The following is a 23,693-nucleotide window of genomic DNA, read 5'->3' on the forward strand; positions in this document are numbered from 1 at the left end:
AAGGAACAGATAAGCGAGTTTGTGCTAAACTCTACAGATGACACCTGACCCAAGAGTAGTCACCAAATCTTCACTGCTCTCTCAATGTGAATGACATTATTTTTTTTTTTTTACAATAAAATTCGTTTATTTTGTACCTGCTATATTCTGGTACTTAAATTTAATTTAAATTCTGTACTGTTTAAAGTATTACATACGTCTCCTTTTTCCACCATTGACCTCTCCCCGGCCGCCCCCACCCCCTGAATTAACATTATTATTGTGATTTTCATCATAGTCCCCCCAACCCAGCCCTCCCAGACATGAAGGTTGACTTCTTTCCCATTCTTTCTTCTATGCTTATCTGTCTTCCATACTTTTTAAAATATACATATATTTTGTCATTGTTTTCAGAGAGGAAGGGAGAGGAAGAGAGAGAGAGAAACATCAATGATGAGAGAGAATCGTTGATCGGCTGCGTCCTACACGCCCCTTACTGGGGATCGAGCCCACAACCCAGGCATGTGTCCTGACTGGGAATCAACCGTGAACTCCTGGTTCTTGATGCTCAACCACTGAGCCGCAGCAGCCGGGCTGTCTTCTATACTTTGACCACTTGTGTATGTAAACCCCTTTCGGTGAAGTGTTTTAAAAGCGAATAATACTATGTTTTAAAATCAGAGTTTCCAGTTCTTTTTAACACTGTGAGGATTTGACTACAGGATCCATTAAGAAAAATGTAATACCGTGCAACTTTCTTGTCACATGTCTTTTGATGCCAGAAAGTCTTTATCTGCTCGCACTGACAAGTTAGGTTCTGATACATAATCATTACAAAATAGTAAATGAAATGTAATGTGTTTGCCCCAAATAAAAGGTGTCCTTCTCTCCTTCCAATATCAGGGTTATGAAAAGATAGACTGTGTTTTCTCAGAGTCAATTTTTATGTTCTTCTAGCACAGTGATTCTCAACCTTCCTAATGCCGCGACCCTTTAATACAGTTCCTCATGTTGTGACCCAACCATAAAATTATTTTCGTTGCTACTTCATAACAGTAATTTTGCTACTGTTATGAATCGTAATGTAAATATCTGATATGCAGGATGTATTTTCATTGTTACAGATTGAACATAATTAAAGCATAGTGATTAATCACAAAAACAATATGTGATTATATATGTGTTTTCCGATGGTCTTAGGCGACCCCTGTGAAAGGGTCATTCGACCCCCAAAGGGGTCGCGACCCACAGGTTGGCGACCCACAGGTTGAGAACCACTGTTTTAGCAGTTAATTTTCTAATTTGTATATCAGTTTATCATTACCTATGTGCATTATCATCACACTCACATGCATTAATCTAGCACAGTTGCATCAGTGCACAAATATGCACCTTTTTAAAAAAGATGAGCCATTCAGTCCTGACCGGTTTGGCTCAGTGGATAAAGCTTTGGCCTGTAGACTAAAGATTCCCGGGTTCAATTCCCAGTCAGGGCACATGCCTGGGTTGCAGGCTCAATCCCCAGCAGGGGGCGTGCAGGAGGCAGCCGATCTATGGTTCTCTCTCATCATTGATGTTTCTCTCTCTCTCTCCCTCTCCCTTCCTCTCTGAAATCAATAAAAATACATTTTCTAAAAAACGAGCCATTCAAATCCATGCTTATCAAACTTTAGGGAAGTTCTTAGAACTACGCCAAAGCTCCAGATTTAAAAGATTAATAAAGACACCACCCAGACATGTAACTCCATGGGTTGTGCATCGCCTATCCTGGCAACAAAGATCTTCGAGAGAGGTCAGAAGACAATAAATAGAAATTCGACCTAAACAGGAGAAGGGCTTAGAGCTTGAGCAGAGGCAGGCTGGAGGGGAGGGGCTGTCACTTTAAAGGGAAGCCCTGTACGCTGTGATTCTCATTCATTCCGGCCATGTTCTCCAGCAAAGTCCCGTGTCCTAAAATATTTGGAACTATTACAAAGCATAAATTATAAATGTGTCAGGAAGATGGAAAAGGTGTCTCGGGCCCCCTCCCAGCTGCAGACGATCTCCCCCATTATCGCACCGTGATCCGAACACCTCTGATTTCATTTCTCCTGCGCGGTTCCTTCTGTTTGCTGTCTGTCCCCGCTCCGTGCCGTGTCAATAATTACTAAATGAGCCGGGCGCCTGTGCCATCTCAGCTCAAGTGCTATTGCTGACAAGTAAAACAATGGGGCTGATCGGAAAGAGGGGCCTCCATCTCCTTATTTAAATGGGCCGCCGCTCACAGGGAGAGATGGCAGCCCTGCTCCCCTCAAAGCCGCAGGGAGGGCCGCGTTTACATTTTTTTGTTCGGCTCAAGGACAGGGAGTCAGAGGAAATGCCTTTTTAATATAAACCTCTTTTCATTTCCCGGGGACGAAAATGAAGGTGATTGAAAAGAATCCTGCTTGGTGGAAGAAGTAATTACTTTTTTTTTTTTTCTTTTCCCCCCGAATCTCGGAGGGAGGAATGATGCTTTTATATTTCCCGAGATGACCCACTTTGTGCTGAGATAGGCTGCCTTCCCTGGGAGCGTGCGGACGGCCTGCCCCGTGTTGTGTTCCCTGCCGTACGCACTCCTGATTCACTGGCGTCCCGATCTCTCCATGAGCGACAGGGACTGCACGCAGGAGTGTCCTTCGCACGGTGATGAGTTAAAATGAGACTTACTTGCTTCCCAAAAAACCAGCCACTGAAGTAGCTGCAACTATAAACCATCTTTCTTTTTTTCAATTGATTGATTTTAGGGCGAGAAAGCAAGGCAAGGAGAGAGGAAGAGAGAGAGAGAGAGAGAGAAACATCGAGTTGTTGTTCCATTTAGCAGTGCATTCATTGGTTGATTCTTGTATGTGCCCTGATGGGGGATTGAACCCACGATGCTCTAACCCAGTGGTTCTCAACCTGTGGGTCTCGACCCCTCTGTGGGTCAAAAGACCCTTTCACAGGGGTCGTCTAAGACCATCGGAAAACACATATATAATGACATATTGTTTTTGTGATGAATCACTATGCTTTCATTATGTTCAATTTGTAACAATGAAATTGGGGCTCACCACAACATGAGGAACTGTATTAAAGGGTTGCGGCATTAGGAAGGTTGAGAACCACTGCTCTAACCAAAAAAAGGAAAGATTACCATGGGGATCATTTGGGGTGATTTGGTCTGAGAGCTGACAGGGAGCTGGGATTTCTATCACCTGCAGTAATAACGCAAAGAGGTCATCGCAAGTACTAGAGTCATCAGAATCCTACAGACTAAAGAGAAACGGCTGCTGCCCTGGCTGGGTCGCTCAGTTGATTGGAGCCTTGTCTCATATACCAAAAGGTTGTGGGTTCAATCCCCAGTCGGGGAGGGAGGGTGTGAGAGGCATCCGATTGGTATTTCTCACATTGATGTTTCTCTCTCTCTCTCTCTCTCTATCTCTATCTCTATCTCTCTCTCTATCTCTATCCCTATCTCTATCTCTTTCTCCCTCCCTCCCTCTCTATCAAAAATGAATAAGCTGCTCTAACCGGTTTGGCTCAGTGGATAGAGCGTCAGCCTGCAGACTCAAGGGTCCCAGGTTCGATACCGGTCAAGGGCATGTACCTTGGTTGCGGGCACATGCCCAGTAGGGAGTGTGCAGGAGGCAGCTGATTGATGTTTCTAACTCTCGATCCCTCTCCCTTCCTCTCTGTAAAAAAAAAAAAAATCAATAAAATATGTTTAAAAAAATAAAACGAATAAGCATATTCTTAGGTGAGGATAAAAAGAAAAGAAAAGAAATGGCTTCTGTTTCTAAGATGAACTTTGATGCCTCACCTACATTGTCACCAGGCTGGTGTGCAGTGTTCACTGAGTACATGGACTTCCTTCGAGAAGACCTGCATCGTTCGGTTAGTTATACTCCAGAACAGAACTGTCAATTTAGGTGATTTTAGAAATGAGTCTTCAGGTGTGCCAAAGCCTCCACTCTTTCCAATGGCAGAAATTGATTGGTGATTTCAGATTGGTGATTAATGATGGAGGGGTTAGTGAGAAAGGGGGAGGAAAGGGGATGAAAAGAAACTGCAAGGAAATAAAAGCTAATGTTATAATCTTTCTCGTATTTGATTTTAATGAATTTACCTGGATTTGTGTGCAGGTCTCTCCTTTAGTCAACAGATCCCCCTCCCACCCGCCACTGTCTTGACTGAATTCTTTGATTTTTTTTGCACCAGTATTGACTCTCTTGAATCCTTGAATATATGTTTCATTGGACGGTGTTGGTGGAAATAACTCTTGAACCATCAGCTATGTGAGTTTGTTGCTTTTCCTTCAGGTTTATCTCTTTATTTGTTTACTATTCATAGTTTTGAAAGAAGTCTCTGAACTTTGAGGTCTTGCCTAGCCATCTGGGTAGATCTATGTACACCAGTGATTCCCAAAGTGGGCACTACCGCCCCCTGGTGGGTGCTGCAGCGATCCAGGGGGGCGGTGATGGCCACAGGTGCATTTGTTTTAATTTTTTTTGTATTACCTTTCTATTCTGAGTTCAATAAATAGTTTCATAATTTCAAACTTCAATGTTTCTAATTTACACCTTTCTTTACTATATTTTACGAAAAAGGTAGAAACATTAATACATATATCTTTCTGTTTAATTGCTATTAAAATAAAAAAAAATTAATTTCCAGGGGGCGCTGAGTAATATTTTTTCTGGAAAGGGGGCGGTAGGCCAAATAAGTTTGGGAACCACTGATGTACACTATCTTAATGGGAGCATCGTAGTTTGTGTAGGAATATATTTATCTGATGTCACAGCTGTGCTACTGGGAAAATATCGTTGAGCTGTTACCTAGATTAAGAAATTTGCACCGGAGAAGAAATCAACGCACTGCTTCCTTCATTGAGGGCTGACAGGGAGCTGGGATTTTGCTATTTAAAAAAAAAAAGTGAGCTGAATGAAACAGTAACTTTTATGTTTTTTTTCTGTTTTAACAATTTTTATTTTATTTACTTTTTTAAATAATTTTTTATTGTTGAAAGTATTACATATGCACTCTTTATTCCCCCTCATTGATCCCCTCCAGCCCGCCCCCGCCCCCCACCACAGGCCCTTACCACCCCATTGTCTGAAACAGTGACTTTTAAATACTGCTGGCGAGTGAGGGGACAGTTACCAAAGTCCATGCCTGTTGAGTTGGTCTTGAAAGGGAACAGGATCCAGAAGTTATCAGAGAGCTGGTTCATCCCGGAAAAGCAGACAGGCCAGGCAAAAACGTACGTCTACTGGTGACACATGTAGCTGGTGAGCTTATGGAAATTCTGATCATTTCTGTTCTCTCATTGACGTAGGAAACGAGATTGCTGGTTGAGAGTAAAGGAGAGGGGGTGTGTTGGAGGTTTGCGGACACAAGGGAACAGAGGAGATGAGGCAGAGGGAGAGGTGACTGAGTCAGCACCGGGAGCAGCCCTAGGTCATGACCACTGAACATGGCCCATCATCCTGGTAGTGAGTCCTCCAGCCGCGTGGAGCCGCCGGAGTGGGCTCTGGATTATCTCAGAGTTGGATTTCACATGGTTGGGCGTTTTCCTGGTGCATATGTGAAGGGAAAGAGGAGCATGGAATTAAGGAACCTAGAAAGTGATTACGTTACACCCGTGGTCCTCAGACTTAAACGTGCGTCAGAATCAGCTGGAGAGCCCTGGCCGGTTGGGCTCAGTGGATAGAGCGTCAGCCCATGGACGGAAGGGTCCTGGTTCCATTCTGGTCAAGGGCACGTACCTTGGTTGCAGGATCCCCAGCCCTGCTTGGGGTGCATGCAGGAGGCAACCAATCGACGTGTGCCTCTCTCACATCCATGTTTCTCTCTGTCTCACCCTCTTCCTTCCACTTGCTCTAAAAATCAGTGGGAAAATGTCCTCGGATGAGGATTAACACAACAACAGCAACAACAACAAAGAATCAGCCGGAGAGCTTGATAACACACAGTTTCCTGGAGATTCTGAATCAATAGATGGTGTGGGGCCCATGGATTTTCCTTGGGGATAGCCATGCTGCCCCTCAGAGGATCACACTTTGAGAACCATGGTATTGCACTGTCCCAGGTAGGCTGGACAAAGAGAAAGAGAGGAGCAAGGTGGGTTGCACAGTAGACCGGGGCAAGTTTGAGGCATTGGAGAAGGCTCTGGGTTAGGAGAAGTGAGAAGGAGGGATCAGAGGCATTGAATAAAGGTAATGGAACCCGTTTGGCATGGTTCCATGGTTGAGCATCGACCTATGAACCAGGAGGTCCCGGTTCGATTCCTGGTCAGGGCACATGCCCTGGTTGCAGGTTCAATCTCCAGTGTGGGGCGTGTAGGAGACAGCCGATCCATGATTCTCTCTCATCATTGATGTTTCTCTCTCTTTCCCTCTCCTTTCCACTCTGAAATCAATAAAAATATATTTTTTTAAAAATTAAAAAGAAAAAGATGAGATGTATAAATTGTTGCTGATGACAGGGAGTAAGGTGTAACCTCATAGTGGGAGACAGAGATATACAACAAGATCCTTGGAAGTGACCCGCTTAAGGAACCAGGAGGCCAAGGTATATTGACCTTGACACTGTATCTTGATATTGGCATTACTGGGAATTTTAATAGAAGTAGAGTGTAAGAAAGCGATAGTGAATCAGGTAAGCACAGAGAATCTACAGTGGGGCCTTGACTTACGAGTGTCCCGTCCCGACTAATGAGTTTTTCGAGATACCAGCCGTCTATCGGCCGATTTTTCGCTTTGAGTTGCGAGCTAAAATTCGGGTTGCGAGCCAGCTTCAGATACCCCACCGCTAGTTGGCGCAGCGAATGTCACAGTGAACGCCACAACATCAGCCCAGCATCACGTGTCTCACTCGTTCACTTTTTGATTTGACATACGAGTAATTTGAGTTACGAGCTCTGTCACGGAACCAATTAAACTCGTAAGTCAAGGCCCCACTGTACCTCTATACATCAAAGGAGTTTTACTCACGATGGGTCATATATTCCAAAAGGCTCAGAGAAAGAGTCGGGAATGCTGGGGAGAGTTGGAAGCTTGAGTCCTATGGGATAATGTCAGGAGTTAGAGTCTGGCATTGATGGATGACCTGGGGGTGTTGGCTTCTTCAGGAATGACACAGGAGAAGTAGAGGTAGAATAGGATTCCTTCTAATGGGTGACAAGGTAAACCTTCCCATGCTGAGGAGGGAGACAGGGGTCTGTCCAATGCGTCAGGGTTCTGGATCGCCTCCGAGCCTCCCTTCGTTCTTCTAATAACCCACGGGCTCCTACATGCATCAATCTGACCAGCTTTTGCTGTCCATCGCTTCTCATTCTCTGTGTGGTTCTGAGGCAGGGAGTGTAGACTTAATCCTGATAGATGTGCTCCCTTCTCTGAGGACATACACGGAGTATGGAGACCAAAACATAAACGAATAAACGCGTATGTACGTTCCAAAATAAAATGCCTTCAAAGGGTGATAAATCCTACGATGAAAGTTATATGTATTAAAGTATTAGTTGGAGGATGTTCTTTTTAAAAACTATCTTTTTATTGATTTCAGAGAGGAAGGAAGTGGGAGAGAGAGATAGAAACATCCATGATGAGAGAGAATCATTGATCGGCTGCCTCCTGCACGCCCCACACTGGGGATCGAGCCCAAAACCTGGGCATGTGCCCTGACTAGGATCAAACTGTGACCTCCTGGTTCATAGGTTGATGCTCAACCACTGAGCCATGCTGGCTGGGCCGGAAGATGTTTTTGATAGAATGATTAGCAATGTTCCCTCTGGGAGCTGCTGTTTAACTGGAGATGAGGTGTAAGTAGAAAGGAAGGGGTGGGGAGAAGATGGCTGGTATTCCTGACGGAGGAAACACTCAATGCACAGGCCACAGGAGTGGGACCCAGCTTCATTGGTTGCAGACCAGAGAGGCCCATGAGCTAGAACGGGAGCAGGAAATAGGAAGTCAGAGTACTAGGTGTACCGGTTAAAAATGCGGATTTTGTCATCAAAGAAAACACGATCCTTTCAACAGAAACATCAAAAGTGCTTTATTCAAAGTCATGTCCATCGCTAGCCGCACTTTCCTCCCATCTTTCAGGGAATTTGTGGAGACCGTCCCAATAGAACTTTTCTTGTTTTGAGGCAGACCATTCAGAGACCCAATTTCCCACTTCTTCGTACGTTTTGAAGTGCTGCTCAGAAAGTGTGTGGGCCGTGGATTGGAACAAGTGGTCATCTGGAGGAGCAAGGTCTGGTGAATGCGGTGGGTGGGTTCATACTAGTAGGCAGGCCCCGATCAGATGGGTCTGGAATATGCTCTGAGTGTGGTGGGCGGCCCTGGAGGGTCGTGAGCAGAAGAGCGACATACACTCATTTTAATTTTTAACTCAATTTTCTGGGTTCCGTGGAGAATGAACTGCGGGGGCAAAAGACAAAAACAAAGGTGGGTTTGGTTTTCAGACGCATCACCCTGCGAGCAGGGCGAGGCCTCCCGTGACAGTAGATGTTGGAAAGCTAAATCCAGTTCGGAGTTTGGTGTCTCGACAGCTCTGAGTCACCGTGTCATTTCACAATGAGATCAGAAGACCGTGACTCACCGATGTGACAATTCCGTCTCTCCAGAATATATTTCTCCTGTTGGGTTTCATGTCTGTCTGGCCTGCTTCTGATAACAGCATCTTTCGGTGCTGCCTTAGGGGTACTGTTTATGTTGGCAGACAACGGCGTCAATGCTGGTTAAGGCATTTTGTTGCCTGTTACATCAACTACGTCGAGTTCCAGCAACTCCTATTATCCCTAGTAGGAAGCAAAATCATGGCCAGTTTTCCTAAGTCAACAACTTAACCTGTTGGTTGCCTCCAGGTTGAATAATGTAATTTAGCCAGTGAGGAGGGAATGTGCTTTTTTTCTGTAGGAAATGCCAACTTTTAACGTGAATTTACAGCATTCTACTCAAAACAATGGATGCTGGCGGAGCAGCACAGGGGACCCGGCCATGGGAGGAACAAGGGCCAACCTCCAGCTCACACCCACAGGTTTCATGTTTTAGTTCAGTTCCGACTTAACTGTCAAGGAAGACAAAGAATTTAGTTGTGAGCAACGACTTCGCTGATTTTAAGAATGGAAGGGTCCCAGATATTCTTGGGGCCAGAACATTTAGGTGGTCATTCACGTCTCCCACTTGCTAATTGAGTTTTCTTGGGCAACTTATGTACTCACTCTGTGTCATTATTATATCTAAAATAGAACAAATAAAGTTGTCCTAAAATGGTGCTGAAACACTAAATATATGAATGAGAATATGTGTGAAAGTTTTTATTAATAGAGCACTCTATAGGAATAGAATTGATACGCAAATATGAGTACTTATGCCCCTAGAAAGAACTCCAGAATTCATATTTTGGCTTTTGTCTCTAAGAAAACATAAATCCTTTATTCAAAAAAGGTATACTTATCATTGTTATTGAGGCCACGGAATATGTCCGTTTGTTTATCTTTCTAAAGAGGATATATGGTGTAACAAATAGCCTCTTTCACAACATCACCGCAGCACAGCAAGTAAACAGCAACTACGCAGGGTTGATGCTTCTCAAGTTCCGCAGTCATAGAAAATGTCTACAAAGAAAAGCTTTTAGTCAAAATCAAGTCAATTTCACGACAGAGCCTATAAGTAAACCCTCATCCCAGCCTTTTGGGCTCTTAACCAGGGACATGTTGGGCACACTGCATTAGTAGATGAACTCGAGGCCTGATGCACGAAATTTGTGCAAGGGCCTTGGCCCCCGCCGCTGCCCCTGCCTCGGCCTCTGCCCACCATGGCTATGTCTGGAAGGAAAGATGTCTGTCTAATTAGCATATTACTCTTTTATTATGATAGATAATTCTGGGGACTATACCATGCATTTGAAATATGTTCCTGCCCTGGCTGGTGTGGCTCAGTTGGTTGAGGGTCATCCCGTGCACCAAAAGATCACCAGTTCGATTCCCAGTCAGGGCCCATGCCCAGGTTGCGGGTTTGATCCCCAGGGTTGGGGTACATACAGGAGGGATGCAGCCAATCGATGTTTCTCACATCGATGTTTCCCTCTTTCTCCTTCTCCTTTCCTCTCTCTAAAAATCAATGAAAACATTTTTTTTTTTTAAAAAGAAAAGTGTTTCTTACAAACTTTAAAAGAATATGTGAGAAAGAGGAGAGGAGTTTGCATGCCTTTTAAATTTGTGGTATGTCTCAAGTCCCAGAAACTCATTTTGTATAAAAGAAAATAAATACACAAATAAATAAAAAATCAGTTCCATAACTTTGATCCCAAAGTACCTCTCAGACTCATCCCATCACAGAGTCCATATCATTCATGACTTGATATCAGTTTGTTTAAAAAAATACTCTTCTAATTTACAATATTTTGTTTATTAAGGTGGAAGGTGTGCTTTTTAGAGTCAAGGTCTATAAAACTATGTGTATTGATGAGAACCAGGTCACCTGCAGCTGATTATTTTTGGGCCATTCTTTGTTCCCTTCCAAGTCTTAGAGATTTTATTCCAGTACTTATATCAGAATTCTGAAGAGGAATATACAGATTCTCCAAATATTTCATCGGAGGAGGTCTCTAATGGGCTTATTTTGCAGTGGGGAAACATGACAGCTCATTCATATTGGCCGAGACTACCAGTATCTTGATTTATGGATCATTATTGCGGTCCTACTATGAGTCGGGCCCTGCACTAGGCCCTAGAGTTAAAAAACCCTCCACAAACTCCGGGTACATGAGTCATGAATTGCCTGAGGGCACCCGAACTACCCAACTCCTAAAAGATATTTCACAATAACAGATTGTATAGCATTTAGAGAACCAGCAAAGCAAATAAATAGCGACCACAAAATACCGACTTCTGTGCATGGGCCACGAAGTTTCAGTCGCACTGTATGTGCGCCCCTGCCCTTGGTATTTTGTGGAAGATCCACACTCAAGGGGCCAAAGAGCCGCATGTAGCTAGCGAGCCGCGGTTTGCCCACCACAGGCCTAAGGCATCTTCTTTAGCACATTATATTCTTTGAATGTTAATGACTGGGTTAATTTGCATCCCTTAACTTTCGCAAGGCTTGAAAAATTGATTTATCTTAAATAATCATAAGTATTTAGAACTTCTTAAAATTGAAGTGATCTTTTCGAGTAGCAAGAGTGATGCAATCTAATTTTTCATCTAAGATGTTACCCCATCAAAAACCCATCGTGTGGGCCAATATTCTACAGAGAACAGAAAGTAAGCAGACTAGCTGATTTAAAGCCCTCCTGTGTCCACAGAATGTCTCGCAAACCCTCCGGTATAATATTTATTCCCCTTGCCCATCATGATTTACTCTATAATTTATCATCACACTCGAGCTGTCAGTTCTAAATCAAAGAGCATTTCTGAGATAGTAGCGCAGTCCTGTAGAAGACCACTAAATCTCTCCCTTAAGCATACTTGAACTTTTCCAGTACTCCTTGGGGAGGGCTCATAAGACGCAGCACGACAGTATGCAAGCTACTTACGTGAAAATATTATGATTTTTGCTAATTGGACCATTAAAATATAGGTTTCGATAAAATTTGAACTCCTCTGTGAATAGACTCAAAGCCGACAACCAGACTTTAACACTTTCACACCATACTCTACAGAGCTAAACATATTAGCTCATGTAAGCCAGGCATGTTGGTCAGAGAAGATTGGCTTGGCTAGTCAAGCCGAACTTGTTAGGTTTGATCAAATAATTGAATCGATACCCCTCCCCGGCAACTGACCTTCAGGCCACTTCACAAGGACATTCCTCTTGCTTAGACCACACCCACTTGCTAAGACCATTATCTCTCCCCTCCGGACTTTCCCAGGATCCGGACCTGCATAGAGAATTCTCTGCCCAGAAAAAGCTCACCTAGAGTCCTTTAGAAACCTCTGACTCACCTAAACTGGTTTGGCTCAGTGGATAGAGCGTCGGCCTGCGGACTGAAGGGTCCCAGGTTCGATTCCGGTCAAGGGCATGTACCTGGGTTGCGGGCACATCCCCAGTGGGGGATGTGCAGGAGGCAGCTGGTCGATGTTTCTCTCTCATCGATGTTTCTGACTCTCTATCTCTCTCCCTTCCTCTCTGCAAAAAATCAATAAAATATATTTAAAAAAACAAAACAAAACAAAAAAAACCCTCTGACTCCCGTCTTTGGGGTGCTGGCGCCATTTTGGGGCTCAGCCCATCTGGTATCCAGATGACCTAATACATTTATAATTCCTGACCTTCTCCTTCGGCAACCCTAACAAAGCTGATATGAACTATCTGAACACCGACCAACTAGACAGACCACACACTCTGAAAAGAATTATGATGGAAATGTCTGGGCAAATTCAGTGGCATTGAAGAGTTGGAAGGAAATTAGAATTCTGTTTCTGAGATGAAGTCAATAGGATGTGATGTTTGCCAGGCGTGGGATATCAGAGGGAGGAAGGGATTGAGGAGGCCCATTACCCTAGCCCAGTGGTCGGCAAACTGCGGCTCACGAGCCACATGCGGCTCTTTGGCCCCTTGAGTGTGGCTCTTCCACAAAATACCACGTGCGGGCACGCACGTACAGTGCGAAGTTGACTTAAAACTTTAAGTAAAGTTTATTAAGTTAATTTTAGGGAACGTTGTGGAGTGAAAGAAGATGTAGTGTCGAGGATGGAGAAAGGTGTGTGGAGATGGTTTGGACATAAGAGAGGATGAACGAAAGGAGACAGACGAAACAAGTATACAAGACGAGTGTGGATGGGAGAGTTTGAAGGGGTCGACCTCAGCGAACGTACCTCCATCAGATTGAGGACGTTTTTAGCAAAGGCCAGCTTAGGAGTACCCTAATTAAGTTAATAGCCATGTACCTACCTATATAATTTCAGTTTAAAAAATTAGGCTCTCAAAAGAAATTTCCATCGTTGTACTGTTGATATTTGGCTCCGTTGACTAATGAGTTTGCCGACCACTGCCCTAGCCATTCTCCAATACCCCATAACACCCGTGCCACGTTTCAGCGACAAACTTTCTTTCTATCCCGATGGACCGGCCTGATCAGAATGGAAGCTCCTGTAATCTGTGGGAGAAGAAGGAAAGGAGTCAGACACCTACAAACCTCTTCTCATTCTTTTGAAACGTATTCTTCTTCCTTTTGAAACGTGGGAAACCCTTGCTCAGGGTCGGGAAGCGAAGGTGCTGACCACTCTGTCTCAATGGAAAATAATTGGACGCTCGCGTGTCAAAGCGCTGAGCCACATCAAGCGAAGGATCCGCACATCAATGCGAAGGCAAGTGGGTCAGAAGGTAGCCTGTATCTCTGCATCCCTCTGTACCTCCATCTTCTAAAGGCTCTTTTTAGAATCCATGGTGTTCTCTTGTAACCCAATGAAGCCCAGCCTCTGATTATAGTATGTTAATAGTGCTGGACAGGCAATTCAGTCAAGACCCCTGAAATGGGAAGACGTCCTCTTTGAAGGCCAGGAAGAATGTAAAAACCTGAAATCGACCTTCACAAATCCCTCCGCTATAAAAGAAGACATTTGAAAATATTCCTAAAGCGAGTCTCTGAGCGTAAGGAACTTTTCTAAGCTAACAGGGAGGCAGAGAGAATGGTTGGACCAAAGCACACATCAGCCACTTTGATGTGGTAACTGGATTACAAATTTGTGCAAGCGGTTCTCACAAAAGAAGGGAGGAAAAACCCCGCTAAATTTCACCCAAGGCTTACTTTCCAAAAGATCCTGAAATCAGAGCACATCATTTCTTGACATCGCATTGAGTTATTTTAAAATCAGCATTCGATAGATTTTGCAAGGAGTGTAGCATTTGACTTAACAACTTCCTCGAGGGATGAATGTATTATGAAGATGAATGTATTATTGTATGTTGACTCTTCACTTTCATTCTAGGCTTCTCACGACACTGAAGTCTTGTATTGAAACATTACAGATCCCGGGCAATGAATAATGATTTCACACACACTCTCACTCATGTATTTCACATTCATAACTCTAAACTCTACGTCCCTCCCATCTTCTGCCCCTGCTATTTGAATGAAGTCAAACGTTTTGGTGGGGTTATAACAAATGTTCATTTCAAAGGGAAGTATAGTTTTTATCTCTCTAGAACCAAATTACTCCTTGATCCAGTGTACTAATTTGAGCGAGTGACTGTGGATCAGTTGATTTGGCATCAGGTAAAATGAGCCTGAAGGGAATTACATACTTTATTTATAATCCAAGTGGTGGCTGACTTTATTTGTGTCATTATTAGCCCTGTCCGTAAAGAAGCTTAGAAAACAGTGAAGAGAAATTCTTATAGATTCATAGCTAGAGACTCCGAGTTTACAGGAATACCCAAAAGCTTCATTGTAAGGAGAATGAGTTGGGATTTTAATTTCAAAAATTACCTTTTCTCAAATGTCCTCCAAATGAAAAAGAAAAAGTAAGATGTGTCTTTACACGAAGAATCCAATTAACACATGAAAACCACCCGCTCAATCAGTTTTCTGCATTCCTAAGGGGAGAATTGGCTGGGTAATCAATTCAATTGTAGATAAACGGGCCTGTAACAAAGTAAAAGTAAATTTGACAGAAGTATATTTTACTCAGGGGCTGAGGTATGTCAGGGGGAGAAACAATGTTGGTAAGAGATGAATTAAACATGTTGAAGTCTGTGGACCTGAGAGGTGTACATTTATTATTTTAAAAATATTTTTTATTGATGTCAGAGAGGAAGGGAGAGGGCGAGAGGGATAGAACCATCAATGATGAGAGAGAATCATGGAGGCAAGGGGTCCATTTGTCAAAATGGCTCAAGGTCCATTCTTTTTTTCTTTTTTTAATATTTTGTTATTGATTTCAGAGAAGAAGGGAGAGGGAGAGAGAGAGAGAAACATCCAGTGATGAGAGAGAATCATGGATCCATGGTCTCCTGCACGCCCCCTACTGGGGATGGAGCCCACAGCCTGCACATGTGCCCTGACCAGGAATCAAACCGTGACCTCCTGGTTCATAGGTCAATGCTCAGCCACTGAGCCACGCCAGCCAGGGCGTAACGGGCTTACATTTAGCTGGGAACTTTGAAATGGCATCTTCTTGGGCTACCACACCTGGCCTTGGACTCTGGCTTGGGCCTGGTCAGACCAGAGGCAGGAGCACCTGATGGGTTATGGGTGATCTTTCCCCTGAGAAGCTGGCCTGGCGACTTGACTGTGAATGGATGAACACGCTTCCAGAATGAATACTCTTTCTAGCTCTAGGATTCTCTGTCCCCCAGATGTCACGACTGCGCCTTTCTGACAAGTGTCCCAGTGTCAGGTGTAGGATGGAGGCGTCTCCTGCAAGGTGACAGGAAGGGCCTTGACAGCTCTGCGTGGGGAGCCCCTCCCAACATCTGAAGCTCTTTGCCCAGCGTGCATGCGGCGCTACCACTTTGAATTTGCACCATTTCCCACGGCTGCCATTTAAGCGAGAACAGCAGGTTCCAGTGATTTGCAAACTGTCAGAAAAATGACCTCAGACAACCCCGTCATTTCCAGCGACGGTGGATACCCCCTTAGGCTAAAGCCACAGCAGAATTTTAAATGAAGCGGGATAGATCCAAGCGGACGAGCTTCTCCAGCTCTGACACTTCCAACAGCTCGGGCCCCGTCAGCTTCGCTCCAGTCCTTGTTCGGGTAGGAACGCCACGCTGCCTGCCCAGGGACGCCCGAGAGCTGGCTTGCTCTAAGAAGAAAAATAGAACAGCTACTTTCGATTTCCTCAGAATCCCCTATGCTAACAATCTGAAGGGCCTCTCTCTTCCCCTCCCCAGGATAGTTTCAACACACTGCACAGTAATTTGTATTTATTGGATTACTTTTTCCTTCTAAAATCTGACTTCCTTGCCGGAATTTCACCCCTCAAAGAGCAGGGACGTGGCCTATTTCACTGGACATTGTGTCTGGCTCATCAGGGTGCTCGATAAACATATGCTGAATGAATGAATGAATGAATGAATGAATCAATCAATCAATGGATCCAAATTTAGAGGGAAGGCCTGTGAAATTCAGGGAAAATGCATAGTTGTGGGTACATAATTAATCTCTTTAGTTGGTGCTACTGCATTATTCTGACATAGCCATGACCTTCTTCCAGGTCTGCTCATCGTATTTTTGCTCACCATTAAGTTCTCTTGTTTAATTTGGCTTCAAGCGCATCATTTTCCTCTCTGTGGTAATATACTTTTTACTGCACTATAGATTTTCTAAATGCATGCAAATGTATCCGAGATGGCCCATTCTGTTATCAATTCCCCAACCCCTGGCTCCCTAATCATTAAGTAATTGTCTCTGTGCTCTATTGACAATTTGGCCACCTTCTCGCTAGTTTTTGCTGACACGATGGAGGCCCCCCAAGAACGGGGCTCACCTTTGGCTGTTCACTCAAGAGCCACAGGTGGGCCGGCGATTGATCAGGCTGGCCTTTGTGTTCAGGGACACCTTATCAGCGATCCAAGTGACTGGTCTAATGAGGCATCATTAATCGATAATGGGCTGGTGGGCACCTTTAGTATGATCACAGTTTTGCTAAAATGGACCAGAGCTTGGAAAAACAGAAGCTTATGTAAGAGTAGAATGAATGGTGGTCTAAAGGCCATCTTTTAGGCCAGCGTAAGAAACTGGGCGCTAGCTGGTTTGGCTCAGTGGATAGGGCGTCCACCTGCGGACTGAAGGGTCCCAGGTTCAATTCCCATCAAGGGCTGTACCTCGCTTGTAGGCTCCTCCCTGGCACGGACCCTGGTTGAGCTCATGCCGGAGGCAACCAATCCATGTGTTTCTCTCACATTGATCTTTCTCTCTGTCTTTCTCTCTCCCTTTCACTCTCTCTAAAAATCAGTGGAAAAATATCCTCAGGTGAGGATTAAAAAAAGAAACCCAGGCAATTTCCTCAAGCTTCTGGTCACGTGCAAAGTTTATATAAGATGGGAATTTGAATTTAAAGGAACGTACTATGATTCACCGCCATGAGTACATATTTCACAGTTATAATCTGTGAGGTGGATTTGTGAGCACTGGATTAGGGATGTGGATATTTGTTTATTTTCTTAAAAAACACACAACTAGCTGGGATTAGATGGGGTTAGAGCTGGGAAGTGACTAGCAGAAGCTGGTATTGGACTTGAATATGATATGGCCATCTGGACTGATAGATTACTTCATCTTTTCTCACTGACCTCATTATTCCTGGTTACTCAAAGGTTTGAATTCAGTTAATCTAACAATTGATAGGGAAAAAAATGGGTAAATTCATAAAATAGTTCTTTTACTGACCTGCGCCGTGTTTTTGGCAGTTCTAGCAATAAGTTATTAATGTATGCGATCTTTTTGGAATTTGGCACTATTTACACTGATTGATACCTGAACTTGAAAGATAATTTTGTTTATGTATGAGAAAGGGCAGGTCTTCACCATTGCTGGTGACATCATGGAAACCAAATAGCCACTATGTATATTGTTAAGTTTTAAGTAACCCCATTTGGGGGTAAACGTTTTAAGTATATGGATGCATCAGCTGACTGTTGTACAGTCAAGAATAGGTCTACTTGAGTAAAAGAAAATAAACAAGAACGGATTGACCGAATTATGGAATATTCTGAAATTCAAGGTTAACACAAGTGCACACCATTGTTGACAGAATGCTATTGCTGACGTGGGAATGGGATCTATACCTTAACAGCATCTCTCAGCACAAACGCCTCACTGGGATCTGACATTTTGACATAAGATCATTATTAATTTAAAAATCATATTATTAATATAGTTTTCATTATTCATCTACTGTGAAGAGCCCAAACCAGTTTCTGGGTCTTGTCCGAAAAACCTAGGTAGGTGGTATTTTCGTTCCCGGCCTTGTAATTTCTCATTTTGCCAAGAAGATAATTTTCCTCTCCTCTGGCAATTCATTTTCTAATAGCCCGATAACCTTCCGTCACAGGCCCGATAATTTCGTTCTAAAATGTTGACCAGAACAATGACAAGGAACTTCCTCTGTTAGTCCCCTTTGTCGCTGTGCAGAGGGAGATGGCATCCACGTGGTTCTATCTCTGGTTACCATGGAAATAATTTATTATTGTTGTCAAAGATAGATGGGCCACATACATTTTAAATAAGGGTAATGCAGGAACTTTTCATATAAGAAGACTGGCTCTGTCACCGTCTCTGAGAACCTCGCTCTCGGAGGCAGCCCATGACATAGCAGTTCAATTATGGACGCCATTAGCATGAACCTTCCAGAAATCGTTTCAAAAAGACTTTAAAATCGAATCCATCTTTTTGAAACTCCCTGCCTTTCTATTTGCAAAAAAAAAAAAAAAAAAGCTAGGAAAAGATGGTGCAGATTTTATGTTATTTGCATTAGACGCTCTAAGTCAGACCATAGCCACGCACACACTCACACATATACACACACATGTAAAGCAGGTAGGCAGTTGACTTATCTTTGGAATAAGAGCTGCTTATTAAAATAGTATTGGACGGAATGCAACCAGTTATCTTCCAAATGGACCAACAAAGAGCCACGTTCAAAACGGTCTGTGTTTCCCCCCAACACTGTGTGTGTCTATCCATCTGTGATCGCAAATTTTCTGGGTGTGGTCAGCCACTTTAACTTCCTTTCTAGGTGACCTTTCTGGGGCCTGCTGAGCTGACTCATTCTCCTATTTAATGGTATCCGTAGACTCCTTTCTCAGATACGCAGAATCCCAATCAGCTGGCGAGCGTAGCAAAAATTAAAACACGTGGCAAGGAACCATTTCTTGGCTCTACCGTCTTCCTGATTCAGTGGCAGAAACCAAATGTTGCACAGGTACCCACGGAGCACATCTTCCGCTCACTGAAAAAGTTGTTCTCTTTGGCAGTAAATGAGTATCCAAAAGGGATTTCCTTAAACTTTGCTGCTTATCAGATTCCAGTTCCCCACAACATTGCTATCGTAATGAATATCAATTGAATTTTAAAACATCACCTTCTTGGAAAGCAATACTGTAATAGGGTGACTAATTTAATCTCATTTGCCAGGACCATCCTGTTTTCTTAAAAAAATATTTTTTTTATTGATTTTAGAGAAGAAGGGAGAGAGAGAGAGAGAGAGAGAGAGAGAGAGAGAAACATCAATGATGAGAGAGAATCATGGATTGGCTGCCTCCTGTACGCCCCCTACTGGGGACAGAGCCCCCTACCCAGGCATGTGCCTTGACTGGGAATGGAACCGTGACCTCCTGGTTCATAGGTTGATGCTCAACCACTGAGCCGTGCCAGCTGGGCAGGACTGCCTGTTTTCAAAACAGAGAATTCCATATCCCAGGAAAACCTACCTCAATCCTGTTAGACCAGAACAATTGGTTATCCTACAGCATAGCTGGAAGTGTCTTTTTTTAAAAAAAATATTTTTATTGATTTCAGAAAGGAAGGGAGAGGGAGAGAGAGAGAGAAACATCAATGATGAGAGAGAATCATGGATTGGCTGCCTCCTGCACGCCCCCTACTGGGGACAAAGCCCCCCCCCCCCTACCAGGGCATGTGCCATGACTGGGAATCGAACCATGACCTCCTGGTTCATAGGTCGATGCTCAACCACTGAGCCACGCTGGCTGGGCCATTGTTTTATTATCTCTCGACTACCTATCAATCTGTCTGTCTGTCTATCTATCTATCTATCTATCTATCTAATCCTTACTGTGTGTAGATGTGATTGCCTTAATACTTTCATTTATTTCTTTTAGCCATGCCCTATGAACACCTCCACAGTATAAATTGTGTTTCCATCATGACTGCTTGTTTGGAAAGAGCCCCGTTGGAAAGAGATTTTGAGTTTAGCTTTCCTCCTCTCCGACCTCTGGGCAGGCAGTGGGGTGACCAGCATTCAGAAGTGCGGGGTCCCCGTGGCCTCAAGCCAGCCTGCCAGGCTTGCGTCCCTGGGACCCTGTAGGTGGAACCCTGTGCTAATTCCTAGGTCCCTCCCGCACAGACTGACTGACTTCCTTTGCGTTGATGATGATTGATTATGCTGGTTTCTTCATCACTTTAAACTTAATCAGTGCTCGAAGTAATTTGAGTAATGATTGCTCATTATTGGCAATTGTGAAGTTTAAGTCTCCCTTTATTTTGCTTCCTGGGCAGCCAGTCGGGAAGCCCGGGGACGCCTCCCGGTTCGCAAACGTTTTCAAGGACAGAGTGGGAATAAAGGACCCGCAGCGCTCGGTGATGGACAGGAAGTCACGGAGGCTTCGTAGAAGCCACGTTACATATTTTTCTTGGCAGGAAGCAGTGACAGTTCCCACTAGATTAAATGTGATCATCAAAGCGGCAGTTCTTACTGGATCTGAAAGCCATTCAAGCCTTTTACTGAAATTCCCAAGTTCAATAAATCATGCTATTTCATGTAACGTTGTTATCCCACTCTGTCTCAGAAATGAAGATCTATGGTTCTCCAGCCAATTGGCTGTTGTGAAAAAAAGATAATTAATGACACCAACATCTACACCAATGCTGTCGGATACCGCCGCTGATTAGGGGGTGCGTGCGTCTTTAAGGGGCGTTCCCCACTCTCCGTGGGTCCATCAAATTGAAAAGCAAGTTTGCGTGTATTGTTTGATTGATTTGCAGCCGTCAAATGGACTCCGCAAGAGGAAGGCATTTTAGGCTGTTCAGCAAGTAAATAATTAGCAAAGTCATTAGATACCCAAGGATATTACATATACTGGGCTTATCACATTAATGTTCCAGTGCTGCTTGAAGGACCATGAATTCACTAAAGAAACTAAGTTTTTAAAAAATATGCTCTTACTGATGTTTTTAAAATAGATAGATGGATAGTTATAGATAGATAGATAGTTATAGATAAATGATAGATAGATAGATAGAGAGATAGAGAGATGGAAACATTGATCTGCTGCCTCCTGCAAGCCCCCTACTGGGGATCAAGCCTACAACCTGGGCATGTGCCCTGACCAGGTATCAAACTGGCGACCTTTTGGTCCATGGGATGGTGCTCAACCAACTGAGCCACGCTGGCCAGGGCCAAAGAAACTACATTTTAAAGAGACTGCAGTCACAGTCTAAAGTTGCTGATGATGTGGTCTGTGTGTGTGTGTGTGTGTGTGTGTGAGTGTGTGTGTGTGTGTGAGTGTGTGTGTGTGTGTGTGAGTGTGTGTGTGTGTGTGTGTGTGTGAGAGAGAGAGTGAGTTGAGAATTATAAAGGCATTTCTAGTTTTTAGTCCACCATAAACAAAGCTATGATGCATTAGAAAAGCTTCCAATTTGATCCTTACATGTAAAGCCACATGGCCAGTGGTCGGCAAACTCTTTAGTCAACAGAGCCAAATATCAACAGTACAACGATTGAAATTTCTTTTGAGAGCCACATTTTTTGAACTTAAACTATACAGGTAGGTACATTGTTATTCACTTAATTAGGGTCCTCCTCAGGCTTAGGAAGAGCCACACTCAAGGGGCCAAAGAGCCGCATGTGGCTCGCGAGCCACAGTTTGCCGACCACGGGCCTAGGCGTAGTCACACATTTCCATCAGCAACATCCACATCCGGGGAATTTTGCTGTTCTCTCCTCCCCCTCCCGCCCCTTCCCCACCCCATGTAAACCAACAAAGAAAGAACCTGTATTTAACAAGTCACGTTTTGACCTGCGCCTCAAACGAATGAAGCCTTCACGCTGCCCTACATTTGTCTGGCTCCCATCTTGATAAGGACACGCTGCCAGAAGCAAGCTCTCTACTGCGGGATTTGGCGGTGGCGATCCAAGCCATTCCTAGCGCCGTGTTTATCAGCTTTCGCCGAAACCAGCTTTGGGTGCAGCCAGCCATGAGCAGGACACAGTATTCCACAGGATGTCATTGAATCCTGCTCTGGAACCAGCGCACAGTGACATCGAAGGGCAGCCAGGCCCTGGCAACGTTCAGTCATGGTTCGGATTAGTGAAAGCGGCATCGGTCTTCTCTCTTGATTCCGAGTTGCTTGACATAGAGATCGAACTTAAGCCTGCAGCAACCAGAAGCCATAGGTCCCTACACGAGAGAATGGAGGCATTTTTATTTTTATTTTTTTAAAATATATTTTTATTGATGTCAGAGAGGAAGGAAGAGAGGGAGAGAGAGCTAGAAATATCAATGATGAGAGAGAATCATTGATCGGCTGCCTCCTGCACGCCCCCCACAGGGGATCGAGCCTGCAACCCCGGCGTGTGCCCTTGACCGGAATCGAACCTGGGACCCTTCAGTCCGCAGGCCGACACTCTATCCACTGAGCCAAACCAGCCAGGGCTCCAATGTGAGCATTTTATATCATTGGTCTCAGATCCTGAAACGCTGAGCTCGTTAAACACAGTGCTAGAGTTAATATCAAATAAGAACCATTAATTTAAAGTGAAATAGTGCAGCAAGTTTTATATCTTGCCTACTGCCTTCAAAAAATGGCAAAAAAACCAAAACAAAATAAGGACGAAGCCAAAACACCAAACACTGGTAAACACATTTTTATTGGAAACTATTTCACATATAACATTGTGTAAATTTAAGGTACACACGTGTTGATCCATACATTTATATATTGTAATATGATTGCCAATGTAGCAGTAATTAGCATCTTTTATCATATTGCATAATTACAATTTCTCTTTTGTGGTTGGGATAATTAAGATGTAGTCTCTTAGGGAGATTGATGATTATAACACAATAAAGTTGTCTATAGTCATTATACTGTGCATTAGCTCTCTAGGACTTACTACTCATTGAAAGTATCTACCTTTAAACAACATCTCACCTATCCCTCCACCCTTAGCCTCGGGTACCACCATTTGGCTCTCTGTGATATCATACACCATGTCTTTCTCTGTCTGACTCATTTAACTTCGTATAATGTCCCCAGGGCCCACCCATGTTGTCACAAATGGCAGGATTTCATTCTTCTTCATGGCTGAATAATATTCCATTGTATCATCTGTTGACTGGCATTTTCCATCTGCTGGGTATCCTATATTATAAAAGGCTAATATGCAAATCGACTGAATGGCGGAATGACTGGTCACTGTGACTGCACTGACCACCAGGGGGCAGATGCTTAATGCAGGAGCTGCCGCCTGGTGGTCAGTGTGCTCCCACAGGGGGAGCGCTGCTCAGTCAGAAGCCAGGCTCACGGCTGGCGAGCACAGTGGCAGTGGCGGGAGCCTCTCCCACCTCCGCAGCAGTGCTAAGGATGTCCGAATGACATCCCCTGAGGGTGTAGACTGGGCTGAGGGATGCCCCCTCCCGGAGGGCACAAATTTCATGCACTGGGCCTTTAGTTTGGAATAATGCTGCGGTAAACATAGGAGTGAAAAATATCTCTTTGCTATCTTGTTTTCATTTCCTTTGGGTCTATACACAGAGATGAAATTGCTGGATCATCTGGTAGACCTAGTTTTAATTTTATAAGGAGCCACCATATTGGCTGGCTGGTTAGGGCACATACAAGGATCAACTGATGAATGAATGCCTGAATGGGTAGAGCAGCAGATTGGTGTTTCTCTCTCTCTCTCATCAACATTGTTCAAGACTTTTCTTTTCTCCACATCCTTGCCAACAGCACTTGTTATAGATAACAAGATAACAAGAAGAGTTGACAGTAATCTAAATATTTCTCAGCAGCAGAATGAATAT

This window comes from Myotis yumanensis, unplaced genomic scaffold (genome assembly GCF_028538775.1).
Source record: "Myotis yumanensis isolate MYYU_CA2020_CCGP unplaced genomic scaffold, mMyoYum1.0.hap1 SCAF_20, whole genome shotgun sequence".
Taxonomy (NCBI): domain Eukaryota; kingdom Metazoa; phylum Chordata; class Mammalia; order Chiroptera; family Vespertilionidae; genus Myotis; species Myotis yumanensis.